At 36.8% G+C, this 13,462-nt stretch overlaps 1 protein-coding gene across 1 annotated transcript in view; it reads left to right on the top strand.

Annotated features, from left to right (window-relative positions):
• IRS4 (insulin receptor substrate 4) overlaps positions 1–13,462 on the top strand; it is a 30,128-nt gene that overhangs the window by 3,859 nt on the left and 12,807 nt on the right. The gene's annotated exons all lie outside the window — the stretch shown is intronic.

Here is a 13,462-nt window from a genome sequence, read left to right as displayed (position 1 = left end):
ATATTTTAAAATGGGGAAATATTTACTGTAAATTTCTGTATGTCTTATTTTAAGTTGTTTCTGGTATCACAACAGCGTGGTAGGCATAGAAGAAATGCAAAAGTCAGTATCTGGCCTGAAGAGCTTAGCATTATCTAGCCCACTCTTATATTTTAATATTTTGCTCGACGGGTCAATGTATTGTCTAACTACCGTCAAGCTGGACTGTATAAAATATTTTAACTTGATAAAACCTTGATCATGCTCTAAATCATGGCTTCTCAATCTACGGTCATGATCACCCTACTCTTGTTTATGACAGGTGGGATCCCAAATTTTCTTCTTTTGTAACATGGGATAATGGAAAAGATCAAAAACCACTAAATTGAGTTTAAAAATCCAATTTGGATTTCAAATACAGTGCTTTAATAAAATGAAAAGAAATGAACTTTATGTTCTTATATGGCTGGTATGTGGATTCCTGCTCTTTTCAAGTACAGTCAAACCTCTATGTTCTGAAACTCGGTGAACCAGACCTCTAGGTTGCCCAGAAGTTTGTCTCCCCTGAGATTTCTGTTCTTGATATCTCTCTCTCCTGCTGAGAATCCATCTTCTGAAACATCTTCTGAGGGTTTAAAAAAGAAGTTTATGGAAAGCAGGATGCCAAGAAGCTAAGTTCCTGCAAAGTTTAGTAATTCTGTTCCTTGATATCCCTACCCTCCAACTTCATTATCTTAAGTATGAGTTTCCAGCAGGATATGAGGGGTTGGTAGGCCCATAAATCCCCACTCTCCTGTATCTCCTTCTGAGCGTCTGCTGAGCCATTCAGCCTATGGGAAGCCAGATAATTGTATTAATAGGAGCAATCAGCAGGTTTTGAAGTCTGTACACAGGATCGGGAAACAGAATGCAAACGTCAAAGCTGGGTGGCCAGGTTTCCCTCATTTGAATCTTAACCAATTTAAAGTAATTAAAGTATCAATTGTATTTATCTCTAATGTATACATTAAAAACAAAACAAACAAAACAGTCCTGGGAGAAATGACAACTCTTGACTGACGACCCTTAGGCAGATGGGGGAAAAGAAATATTAAGCTCTCTGCTGTTCTGGAGGCAGTAGGAAATGGTAGTTCCTCAGCTGGATCTCTTATTGTGGTTCCATCCACACTCTCCACCTCATGAAGCATCTGTCAGTATTTATGTCCTACCATACGCTGTATTTCTTAAATCCTAGAACTTCAAGACTTTACCTTGGAAGCACAATCCATATTTTGAGGTGTATATACTATTCTCCTCTAGCCCCTCATGATAGTCCACTTCTGATTATCTTCTCCTGTGCAGGGAAGGAAACGGTAGATGGCAAACAGCAATATCTTTACCTCTTCCTTTGCAAAAATGGTATTTGTAGTTTGTAACTTATGATGAAATATCTAGTCATAGTTGAACAGTGGTATTTTGTCCACTCTTGTAAACAGTGAGGAGAGAAAAAGAAAAAACGGGAAAAGGTATTAATAGCTATCCTATACTTTCACTGCTTGGGAATGCAAAGCAATCTTTATACCTCTAATTACAGTAACAGACTATGTAATATTGAATAATCTATTTTCTATCTTCACCTTAAAGTCTGTACATATGTTTAAATTTAGTTGTAAGATATTATGTATGAATTTAAAATTTGAGAGCCTTTAATACTGGAAGCTATAGCTGACTCAGATAGCATACTATTTGAAGTCTGGCAGCCACTGCTTGGGGCTTCTCAGAAATGTGTGGTTTGCCTTGTTTTCTTTGTTTTTGCTTTGTTTTCTTGGTTGGGATCAAATTTAGAAGACTCTGAAAGTTGCCAATCCAAAAAAAAAAAAAAAAAAAAGCTTTTTTCTGAAGTGCCAAAGGCCTCTAACTTCAAAAGATCTGCCCACTAAATCAAAAGCATTTTGGTTGATACAGCCAATTTGATGAAAAATCCTACTGATCTTAGGTTTTAAAGTCCTGTAAGGATGCTATGTTGTAATTATATTCAGTAAAGTATAATTTCCCACATAGTGGGAGAAAGATCAGAGGAGCCAATTCTGGCCATGTTACTAATCTTGCATATAAAAAATATTTAAAGGGAGTCTAAAAAGTTGCACTTCTGTCTGAAACATTTTATTTATTAGTGTTACAGAAAATATCTAAAAATTACTGTGATTGGAAGTTTTTTTTTTTTTCTGTAATCCCTTCCTCCCTTCTGCCTCCCATTTTGTTTATTTTATGCATTTGATAGCACTTTGCATACAGTTGGTTTCAATGTTTCTTTTGTACATTCAGTTGGGTTGTTATGTAAGTCTTTCATATAGTGGCAAAAGCTTTTAAAAACAGAAGAGATTGTGTTCATAAAACTTTACACTTGCCCGAGCTGCTTGCAGTACATGATATTGCTAGATTTCAAGTTGATGGTAGCCCTTTAACTATTAAAAATATATACTCTTTCAAAACAAGGTCCAAAAGCCAGTTTCCTCCTAAAAGCAGCATAATATAATTATGGTACATAAAGAAGTGAGGTGGGTGGTGTGTGTGCATTTATGGGTGGGCCTCAGACAGACTCAGTGGTGAACAAACTAATGTATAATACAATAATTTACTTATTTAAGTTCAGATAAATTTTCTACATCACTTACCAATTGTTGATCCAAGTTAGATATGGGGTCTTAACATTCATTCAGCACATCCAGAGTGTATATCTGGACCATAACAAGAACATGGCTTACAAAAATGGTTTAATTTTTTCACAGATCATCATTAATAAAGTCCCTACTCATTAAACAGAACTTTGCCATGTTCTATTATGGCAAGGTTTTGATTTTAATATTTAATAAGAAAACATAGCGTTTCTCTCCCCAAAGTGATGGATTTTGTGACAGGATTTTAAACAAAAAAGCTAAAATTCTTTAAATTTTTTATTTTGGACAAGGAAGGTTCCTTCCTCTTAAATCTGACCAGGAGTGATACGTCTCTGTAACAAATTAATGTGTTTACTACATTTGCAAACTTTTGGCTGAGCTTTACATTCTCTCCCATTCTGCCCTCCCCCCACCCCCTTCTTAAATCCTACTCCTCACTCAATTTGTTTGCATGGGGGGAAAAAATCCACTTTTAAGGTGACTCCTGTGTATAATGAAATATTTGTCTTTAAAAATGGTTTAGTATGTTTAATGATTATGTATATTTATCTAATGTAAAGATACAATCTAGCTAAGGTATACAGTTTTAACTGCAGCATTTATATGAGAGGGAGTGTGCTTCCTAATGCACTACTGATCCCAAGTTCTGCTTCCTAAATTTCATCTGGTTCAGTGATGTGAAACAACCCTTCATATTTCCCCATTCATGAAATGGAAAGAGGAGGGGCAGGATGTTAACCCTAAATGGATGGAAAAAGAAAACTGGTCTGCCTTGAGACTTTTTAGGCCTAGGCAAAATTGGGTTCTAAGGTGGTGAGACTATATAGTACTAAAATAATACAGGATTTTGATTTCTAATGTTTACATTTTTAGGAATTCATTGAACAAAACAGCTTCCTCTTTGAAGTTGTCACATGATATTAAGAGGCAAGCATTTTGCGTTTTTGATTATATGAATCTGAGTCATGGAATTTTGTCCTCGAGTGCAGAACTCTAAAGCCACTTCAAACAGCGTTCTGTTAATGTATACCTTATTATTGCACCTTGTAGAAACTGAGGTGGATAATGAGAATCGGGTTATAATAAACTATAGGAAAGAATTTTATATATAGTTAAAGTGTGTTTCTTCAAGACAAAACATTACTCTGTTCAGAGAAAATGTTATATGCAGCTTAATATCACCCCACCTTTTCCCCTCCCACTCTTGTATCATGTTTCTTCTTACATGTTTTGCATAACATTTTTATGCTAATTGTCTTGGAGCCTTTGAAATAAAAGACCTTTTAAAATGCAAGTGTCTCTAGATTTAGAAGGGAAGCTAAAGGCTGTAAAACAGAATTTATTCTAATTTCTTTCATGGTAGTTTTCATCATTTAGATTTATAAACATGACGGGAAATAATGTATATCGGTCATTCTGAAAAAGTCACAAATCAGGAGTTTTATTTAACTATCTTTTAGTAGTTAATAATTAAAATTCTGCAGTTACTTGACCAGTAACTGCCCTTTTTGGATTTGAGGCTTGTGGCTTTTTAAAATTCTCTTCAAACTGAGGCAGTTTTATATTGGCAGAGTAGTATATTAAAAATAACTTTAAGTAACCTACTGTAATATGTCTGCACATTGACATATACCCTGCATCTTTGAAGTCAGTATGGTAGGGATAATACCTCTTGGAGAAACATTTTAATCTTGTGGTAACATATTTTAACAACCTGAGTGACTTGCTGCAATGCTTAAAAATACACAGGATCACTTCTCAAGTGTAGGTGAATGAACTATTGAAAGCAGAACAGATTTTCTCTCACTGTTTATAGCGTAGGAGTGAATTAATTATGATATCTTTGACCAAAATTCATTTTTACTTGTAACTTAAGAAAAAAGCTGAATTAAGAAAAATAACTCTCTTGACACTGTGACATATTACATTTTGTTAAATATAATCTGATACTGCTCTGATTGTGCTAATGCAGATTCTGAATCCTTGGTTGCAGCTAGTTTTCAAACATATTTCCCTCCCCCGCCCCCTTTAATTGTTGCTCCCAATCACAAATTTCCTGTTTCTCTCAAATGTTGCCACAATGGCCACATGCGGCCATCAGGGGCTTTTCTTGCAGCCAGAACCTCCTGGAGGGGCAGAGCAGCGGCCCCTCCCCAGGGGCCCCCACCAGTGGTTGGGCCCTGCCCCCCTCTGGAGACACAAAAGCTGGAGGAGCAGGCTGGGAGGGGTCGGGTGGGGGGCAGGCTACAGCCACAGGGCTTTGAACTCCACCCCTGGGCCTGTCACTTGGACATGGGACTTTGGACTCGGTTCCCTGGCTGCACAGGGTGGTGGGCTCTGGCCCCAAGCTCACGCCTCCTCCATCGCCCGGGCTCCTATTGCCCGCCCTACCCACTTTCCTATCCAGGGCTTAATTTGTCCCCAGGCTTGCCAGGGCTGAGTAAGTCTGCTGTAAAAAGTGATATTTGTATGTTTGTTAATAACACTTTTCACAGCAGACTTATTAGCTAGCAAGTTTTTTTTTAAAAGAAGCAAGCAACAAAAAAAGCAAAAGAAGCAACAACAACAAAAAAGAGGCAAGAATGTGCAAAACACCTATTAGTGTTTCTGTTCTGTTTAGGTTCAGTAAAGAATAGAGACAACTCTATATTATTTTTATTGAGTCTGTGTAAAAAAAAAAAAACAAAACAAAAACTCCTACATAAATAAATTACAATTATTTGGACATGTATATGTGCATATTTATTTGTTTTTCCTAAAGTTAATTATTTTAGGAAAAAGTGTCAGAGCAGCCATTAGCAAGAGATGGCTACCAAAAATTTTGTTCTGAGAATCTGGAGCATGTACTATAACTAGTAACTTCAGTGATGTGTGAGCAAGTCTAGAAAATGAAAATGAACCAGACTTGCCTGCTGAGGAAGGCTAAGTTATTTTTTTAATTCAATATTGAATGGATCTCTGTTTTTCTCTCATCTTAAATTAGAGCCTTAGGTTAGTGCCTTGTTACTGCCCTTCTACAATTGCCTCTACAATTTCAAACTCTCTCTTCCTAATTTTGCATTTGAAGGTGTAGAAATCACATCATTCCTCTTGTGGATGGGTGGGAGCAAAAGCTTGTAAAGCTTATCCAATCCTTCCAGGAACTCCTAAGTCTGCTCAGGTTTACTTACTGCTGGACATTGCCTCCATTTATTTATTTTATTTTCTTATGCTCACTGGAATGCAGCAATAGGTGCAGTTCATCTTGTTCACTTTTGTGAGCACTGTCCGAGTAAATTCTCTGTCTTATTCTGAAAAGACCTAGTGGGTTTGTCTCATCCTGAATTTTGGATCCATTTACTCATGGGGAAAAAAGTTGGGTTTGGATGATATGAGATTAGCAAGGCTGAATTGTAGTTGTATTCCTTGGACATAATTTGGTATCTATGGATTTCTAGGAGCTCCTGTGTTCCAGTAGACCCCTGTTTCTACTTGTTCCTTCAGTTCACTTTTGAGAAGAGAGGATTCTTGAATCCACTCTCTAGTAAAATAAACAACAAAAAAGATCTTCAATCTAATTTTATTTAAAACAATCTAGGAGAGTATCAACTGAGTTTCAACTAAAAGAGGACTGGAGTAATAAATAACTGGGGAAAGAATTGTTTAAATCTTTGTTTTTGGAGGCAGGGGATAAAATTTTACTGCTGTTTGTCCTGATACTTTGATAGTGTACTGCTGTGTGACTCATACTTAAATGGCTGTAATGACCTGGAGAGCTGCCTTATTGGCCCACCCTGTAAATTGCTGTTTGACTTCTTTCCTCACATGTAGCTTAATTAGCATATTAAAGACAATCTAATGATCAGTTTATACTATTACACAGGTTGAAACACAAATGTTGTCCTCACGCGTTTTTGAGAATTAAAATACGCCTGCCAGATCAAGAGAAGAGAAGGAACAAGCACTCATCCAAGTTCACTAGGGAGAAAGAAAAGCTGATCAGTTCTGTTCTAGTTGAAACTGAAGCAGTCTCAGAAAGTTCATGAGCCTTAGTAACAGTTTAAATGTTAGTTGAGAGACCCTTGAACATTAGGAAGTTGTGGGATAGCTGAAGGCTGTAATGAGGCAGAGGTAATCAGTCTAATCCATTAAGTCTGTCAGGATGACAAATCTGAAACATATAATGGTGTCCAAAGGCTCTTGAGTTCTTAGAGTTTGGATTTTGAGGGTTTTTGCTTTTGATCACTGGTTCAGGAGCAATGTTTAGAAAAAGTTGATTGGCCTGCAAAAGGGTTCTCCTGCTCCCTCCAGCAGGTAATGAAACACAAGGTGTTAATGCAAAAGGGTTGCCTACTTTAAAATTTTTTTTTAGTATTTTTGCTGTATTGCTGAATATTTACAGTATAAATCTCTAGTAGTCTGGCAAAACCATGACAGAAGTACACATTATTATTCTCTTAGTAAAGGCTTACGAGATCACTTGCACTATAAGCAGATCTGTTTCCACATTTGATGTTCTATGCTCGTCCAGTAAAATGGAGAAAAAATATTGGACTTTTTTTTCCACTTGTTAAAATTGACACATAGCTTTTGAAGCAAATTTTGTGAAACTGTTTTATGACGTTAATATTTAGTAACAAATATTGAACAAAAGTAAAATACCTGTGCTATTGTATGTTGATTATCAATAATCTAGTGAGTCCCTTTGAGTAAAATTTTAACAATTGTTCTGTTTGAACGCTGCGTTTTCAAGCTTTCAGACCGTATACATCATTAGTTCTATTATAACCATTCTTGAGATATAACCACTAAAACCGTGTTAAATTGAAGTTTGCCACCATGTGTTCCTCCCACACCCAATCAGAATAATACTTGGCTCGTATATAACACTTTTCATTAGTACATCACTGTGCTTTACCAAGGAGCTAAGGATCACAATCCTCATTTTACAGACGGGGAAACTGAAGGACAGACTGACTTGTCCAAGCTCATCCATCAGGCCAATGGCAGAGCTGGGAATCTCCCAGGTCTTCCAAATTGCAGTCTAGTGCTCTAGCCACTGTCTCCACCAATGTGATTTTAATGTCAGTATCTTGCAAACAACTATGGCTAGAAAGGAATGTTTTTACAGTTTTGGAAAGGGGGTGTATTTCAGGTTTCCAGTGGTGTAAAACTTTCATTTTTTAATTCTGATGATTCACATGATCAGTTGAATACTAAAATCTACTTATTTTTTAAGCTCTTAAAGCTCTTTTGTTATGTTTGTACAGTGCCTTGCAGAATGGAACTTGAACTTTTAGGAACTACTATAAAACAAATATCAGGTATACCTCATGAAACTTAAAGAATATGGTGACAACTGAACTAAGAATTAAAATTAAATGGTTGAATAAAACTCGTTGCTATTTATAAACTGTATGGCATGTGATAGTTTTTCTTTAGTGATTATAGAAACTTCATGGTGTACAGTGTTGTCACTGTTTTGTGGTCTGGAAAGAAATTAACTGGAAAAAGTACACTGTACATAGAGAAATAACTTCCTGGAAAATCTGACTTTTGAATCCAACAAATGAGTCACCAGCTAGACAGTTCGGTTAACTATGATAACATGAAGGATAACTGAGAAATCCTTCTTTTTGTGAAGTAACACTTTTACTATGTTGGGAATGAATATCTCATAATTTTTTGTCCCTCATCTTAAAATTTGGTTTATTGTGTCAGCATGTTGTTTTCATGAAGCTACCCTTTTATCACATGTGGAGAGAGTGGGAATTGGCAGTGGTTATTAATACTTAAAGTAGTATATTTTTGTTTTCGGATTTATGTATAATTGTAAGGGAAGTAGATATAAGCAGTTTAATGGGAATTGTTAATTGTGAATGTTAAGTTTTGTAGGCAACACACAGAGTTCATAATGGATCCATCTATTTGTATTCTGTATTTATATAGAATTATAAAACTATACAAAGTATCACATCCGTTAACTAAATGTGCAAACATATTTTTTTTTTTTTTTTTTTTTTTTTTTTTTTTTACTATAGAAGCTAACAACTCAATAGTGTTAGCAAATTCAGTAAATATAATGAGTTCCCTTTGGGGTTTGTTTAGTAGCATAACTTTTTTTTTTTTTTTTGGTGGATGGTAAGAGTTCAATTTTTGTAAACTTTTTCTGGTTGATTTTAGTTTCCCTAAATAATTTAATATAACTAAAATTCATGGATATACTTACAAATGATGTTAAAATGTGTGAGAGAGGGTTGTTAACCTAAATATACAGGCTAAATTTTTTGTCTACACTACCCACGTTTTAGCGACACAGCTGTGCCGCTACAGCCGTGCTGCTAAAAGGCACGCAGTGTAGCTGCTGTTTGTCGGTGGGAGAGAGCTCTCCTGCCGACAAAAAAAACTTTCACTCCCAACGAGCGACAGCAGCTTTGTCCGCAGAAGAGTGCTTTTCGTCGGTAAAACTTTTTTGTCGTTCAGGAGGTAGGGGGAGTGTTTAAACGCCCCTGAACAACAAAAGTTTTGCCAACCATGTTCCAGTGTAGATAAAGCCTTAGTGAGGCACTTTTGAATGACATCTTTTCCCAAAGGGAACAGTGTGGTTCTTCGCTCCCACCCATGCCAAGCCAGCTTGTTTTATTGTTTATAAACTCATGCTAAAAAGCTGAGTTTGCAGTATAATTTTTTTAACTAGATAGCAAGAGAAGCTAAAATGTTGTTGGGATTGATGATGGACTTCTTTAGACAGCTAAAGTTTTGAGAGCTTTTAACAATGTGATGAAGCAGACAGGGTAATTAAATAAAGATAAAAAACCAAAATGTACAAAAGATTAATAAGATACACTAAACTGACAAACATGGTTACTTATTAAAATGACAGTTCTCTTTAAAATGTTGACAAATATCTGGGGTCTCTGTAATTTTGTTGCGTTTGCTTTGCAAAAATTGGACCCAAAACATAAAATATTACTGGATGAAAGCCAAAAGAAAATCCATTCCACTTACTGAAAATTGTTGTACTTCAGGCCAGTGATTTAGAAAAATTTAGCAATCTTCTTCAGCAGTAATGCTCTATAGTGAACTGTAACTAGATATACAGAATCCATTATTGCTGTAAAATTCCAGAATTTCTGGCTTTTCATAGTTCTAGAGCGATCAGATGTGTTTACCCTTTCACTGGCAAACAGTTTGTCCTATAGATTCTAAGTTGCGTTTGTAGGGTGAGCAGCTAGAAACCTGTTTGTAAACTGAGCAGATTTAATCTGTAAGTCACTTGGACCATAAATATAGAACCCCACATAATAGCCATATCCAACAGTATGAGTACAGCTTTCAAAAATTGCATGATACTAGTCATTTTTGTGTTTTTTATTATTATTTAACATTAGTAGCACCTAGATGCCAGCCCGGGTGGGGCTCCATTGTGCTTGGGAAGTGTACAATCATAAAATATCAGTCCCTCCCTCAAAGAACTTACAGTCAAAAAGACAAAAGTTAACAGGTGGATGAGACAAATGGGTTGGGGTGGAAGGCAGGGGAGATGGGGTAATAAAATTTGTGAAATGTGCAGATGAACTGATCCTGAACCCATGACGAATGGTAAATGCAACTTACCACTTGCCTAGCCTTCATCAGGTTGCGGGTCACTATGTGCATTACAGAAGAAGTGAGTTGTGAGTTTTGAAGAGGGACTTGAAGGAGGATAAGGTATGGTGGCTTTGTGGATTTTGACTGTGGATAAGGTATGGTGGCTTTGTGGATTTTGACTGTGAGCTTTTCCCATTCATAAGAGGCAGCATGGAAGAAAGTCTAAACGCACTTTTAGAGAAGCTGAAGCCATGTCTACACTATCACTTATGTGGGCAAAACTTATGTCGCTCTGGGGTGTGACGCCCCCTCCCACCCCCCACACCCGAAACATAAGTTACGCCACCATATGTGGTAGTGTGCACAGTGCTATGTTGTCAGGAGAACTTCTCCCCCTGATATAGCTACTGTCACTTGTTGGGGGGGGGGGAAGGTTATGTCAACAGGAGAACTCTCTGCTGTTGTCATACAGTGGCTACATGAGACAGCCTACAGCAGCGCAGATGCATTGGTATAGCTGTGCTGCTGTAAGTTCTCTAGTGTAGATGCAGTGTTAGAATCAGGTGATCGAGATTGATGTTGGCAGAGTGAAGATAGGAGTCAATCTTACAATTAGAGAAAAGGCTTGATAAAGTTGTCAAGCATTTTGAAAGCAAGAGCAAGAAGTTTGTGCTTGATGCGGTGGACAAAGGGGAGTCCAAAAAAAAAAAAAAAGTGTGTACACAGGGGAGTCAGTGATGAGCCGGGAAGATAATGTTAGTGCACAGCATTTTGAGCAGACTTGAGGGGGATGAAATTTAGAGATAGCGAGTCCAGAGAGAAGAAGATTATAAAAGTCAAAGTGTGAGATGATGTGGTCTTGGACAAGAGTTTCAGCAGTATGGATGGAGAAGAAAGGTCAGATCAGATCTTGGAGATATTGCATAGGAAGAAGTGGCATGATTTAGACACAGTGTGTATGTGTGGGTCAAAAGAAAGGACTGAGTCAGAGATTGAGCCAAGATTATAGGCTTGAGTGGTTGACGATGGTGGTGTTGACCACAGTGATGCAGAAAAGGGAGAATTTCCGGGGAAAGATTGGGAGCTCCATTTTGTCCATTCATTTTAAATCTTAGTTGTTGGCTGGACATTACAAGGAAATACAGACTGAAATTTTAGTTCAGATGGAAGAGCAGTCCAGAATAGAGAGCTGATTATCTGACACAATATCCACCTATGTCAATGTCTCCACCTAAAACAGAGAAGTTATCACACTGAGGAGAAACTGTTTAAACAATTTTAAAGGATCACTGCTCCACTGTAGTATTTATTTCACTTTTGGGAAGACTCTCTCCAGTTCAAAGATGTCTATAGATTAATTATTATGACATTTCTAGGAATTTCATCAGCCTTTCATTTGTCCAGTTACATTCTAGATTTACAACATAATAGAAAATTCACCAGTATGTCAACTAGATTCTAACTAATCTATATTTGCTAAGATATACTAATAATTCCTGATGTACAAAAAAGGCAGTTTGTCCCCACTTACCATAGATTTAACATTGGAGTGTTGTAGAGGGGGACATATGCTAAGAAGACTTTTTTACAAAATAGGCTACTAAACATACACATTCTGGACTTATCAGAGATGCAACCACTGATGGATTAGCAGGGATGAGATGGACATATCTTCCCCTCCCATGTAAACTCCACTGTTCTGTGGACAATGTCCCCTTCGATGCAGAAAAGGACTAATGCATTTCCCCTTCTCATCCTCAACTTTTTGTACATTGTTGAATCAATGTTATTCAGTAATTTAAGCTAAACTTGTCATATTATAAAAGTACATTTTGTGATGCATTATTCTTGCTTTGTTTCTGTATACTTACAAAATGTAATAAAGATAAATGGTTTCCCAGCTATTACTGTGATTCAGTGATAGTCTAAAGTAATAGAAACATGTTCCATCTTAAGTTCTTATTTCTCCAAGTACCTTTTATCTTTGGGTATTTGTCTGAGCTGACTGTGAATCATGTAGTCTGTTTTACTACTGTCAGTCCTTGTATCCTTTTGAGTTGCAGTCAAAAATGTTATCCAAAAATATTAGTCATTCATGTGAGCAGGTAATGCAATGAATTTCGAATTTGCTGCATCTTCTTCAATGTTGTGCAAGGGTGGTGGACTGTTGTGTGGGGTTGTGCTGACAGGAAAAGTGTACAGATTAACCTCAGATTATCTTTCTGTATAAAGTAAGTTAAAGAAAAGTAGGTTGATGTGGAGAAAAATCCCGATTTAGTCTTACTCATGAAGCTTTTTTAACTATCTCTGTTAATTACATAGTTGTATCATGGATTGCTGCTTGTAAGACAAAAAGATATCTTTGTTTTTCCTAAATTACAATTTCCCAGATTTTTAGAAATGTATTTTATTTATTTATTTATTTATTTATTTTTATTGTATGCCTTTTGTACCACTTTAGGACAGCTAAATGAAGTTGAAAGGAAAAATATTTCAGAATTGAAATTTAACTAGAACTGCAGTTCTAGAAACTAAGTCAAATTACATAAATTATCAGCTAGCATAATAGAGAAATTTGCTTTTCAAAGTAAATTTTATACCATTTATTTACTTACCTCTTCAGTTAATTAGGAAATTGGCTGGTGAGAGAACTTGATCAACTACCAGTACCTAATTTCTTAATAGACTCAATCATATTCCCATTAACTTCAGTGGGAACTGGACTTTGCCCAATGAGTACCATATTATGGAAGAAAAAAACAGTTTAAACTCTCAGAGCTGGATCTTCAAGTGGCACAAAACAGTCCTAAACTTGGCAGACTTTGCCTTCTGAGAATTTTGCCTGCCTAGGAGATTCTCCAGCTAGTTGCTAAATCACCCTGGTCTCAGGACTTTTCTACATTAGGGATTTTCTCACTAGTGTAGCTACACGGGTGTAAACCACCAGCACAGATGTAAACTGCGGAGATACTATACCTCAGTTTGAAACTGCCACTGTTTCAAACCAAGGTAAGTCTCACTGATGTGAGACCCACTTTATATCAATATAGTGCCTCTAGACTGGTGGTTTGCACTGATATAGGTGCAAACATTCCTAATATAGACAAGTCCTCAGCCCTGGATACAAGGGACATGGCCAGAAATAGGGCCCTTGCTGGGATTGCTCCCTACACTGTCAAGAATCCAGGTTGTTGAAATCGCCTCTTGAGGCGGCCATAGGTATAGGCTGTGAAACAGGTTGCCCTACTTAATGCTAG

Source organism: Trachemys scripta, chromosome 9 (assembly GCF_013100865.1).
Source record: "Trachemys scripta elegans isolate TJP31775 chromosome 9, CAS_Tse_1.0, whole genome shotgun sequence".
Lineage (NCBI taxonomy): Eukaryota > Metazoa > Chordata > Testudines > Emydidae > Trachemys > Trachemys scripta.
The sequence above is the reverse complement of the archived record's forward strand: the minus strand, read 5'-3'. Positions and strand labels throughout refer to the sequence as shown.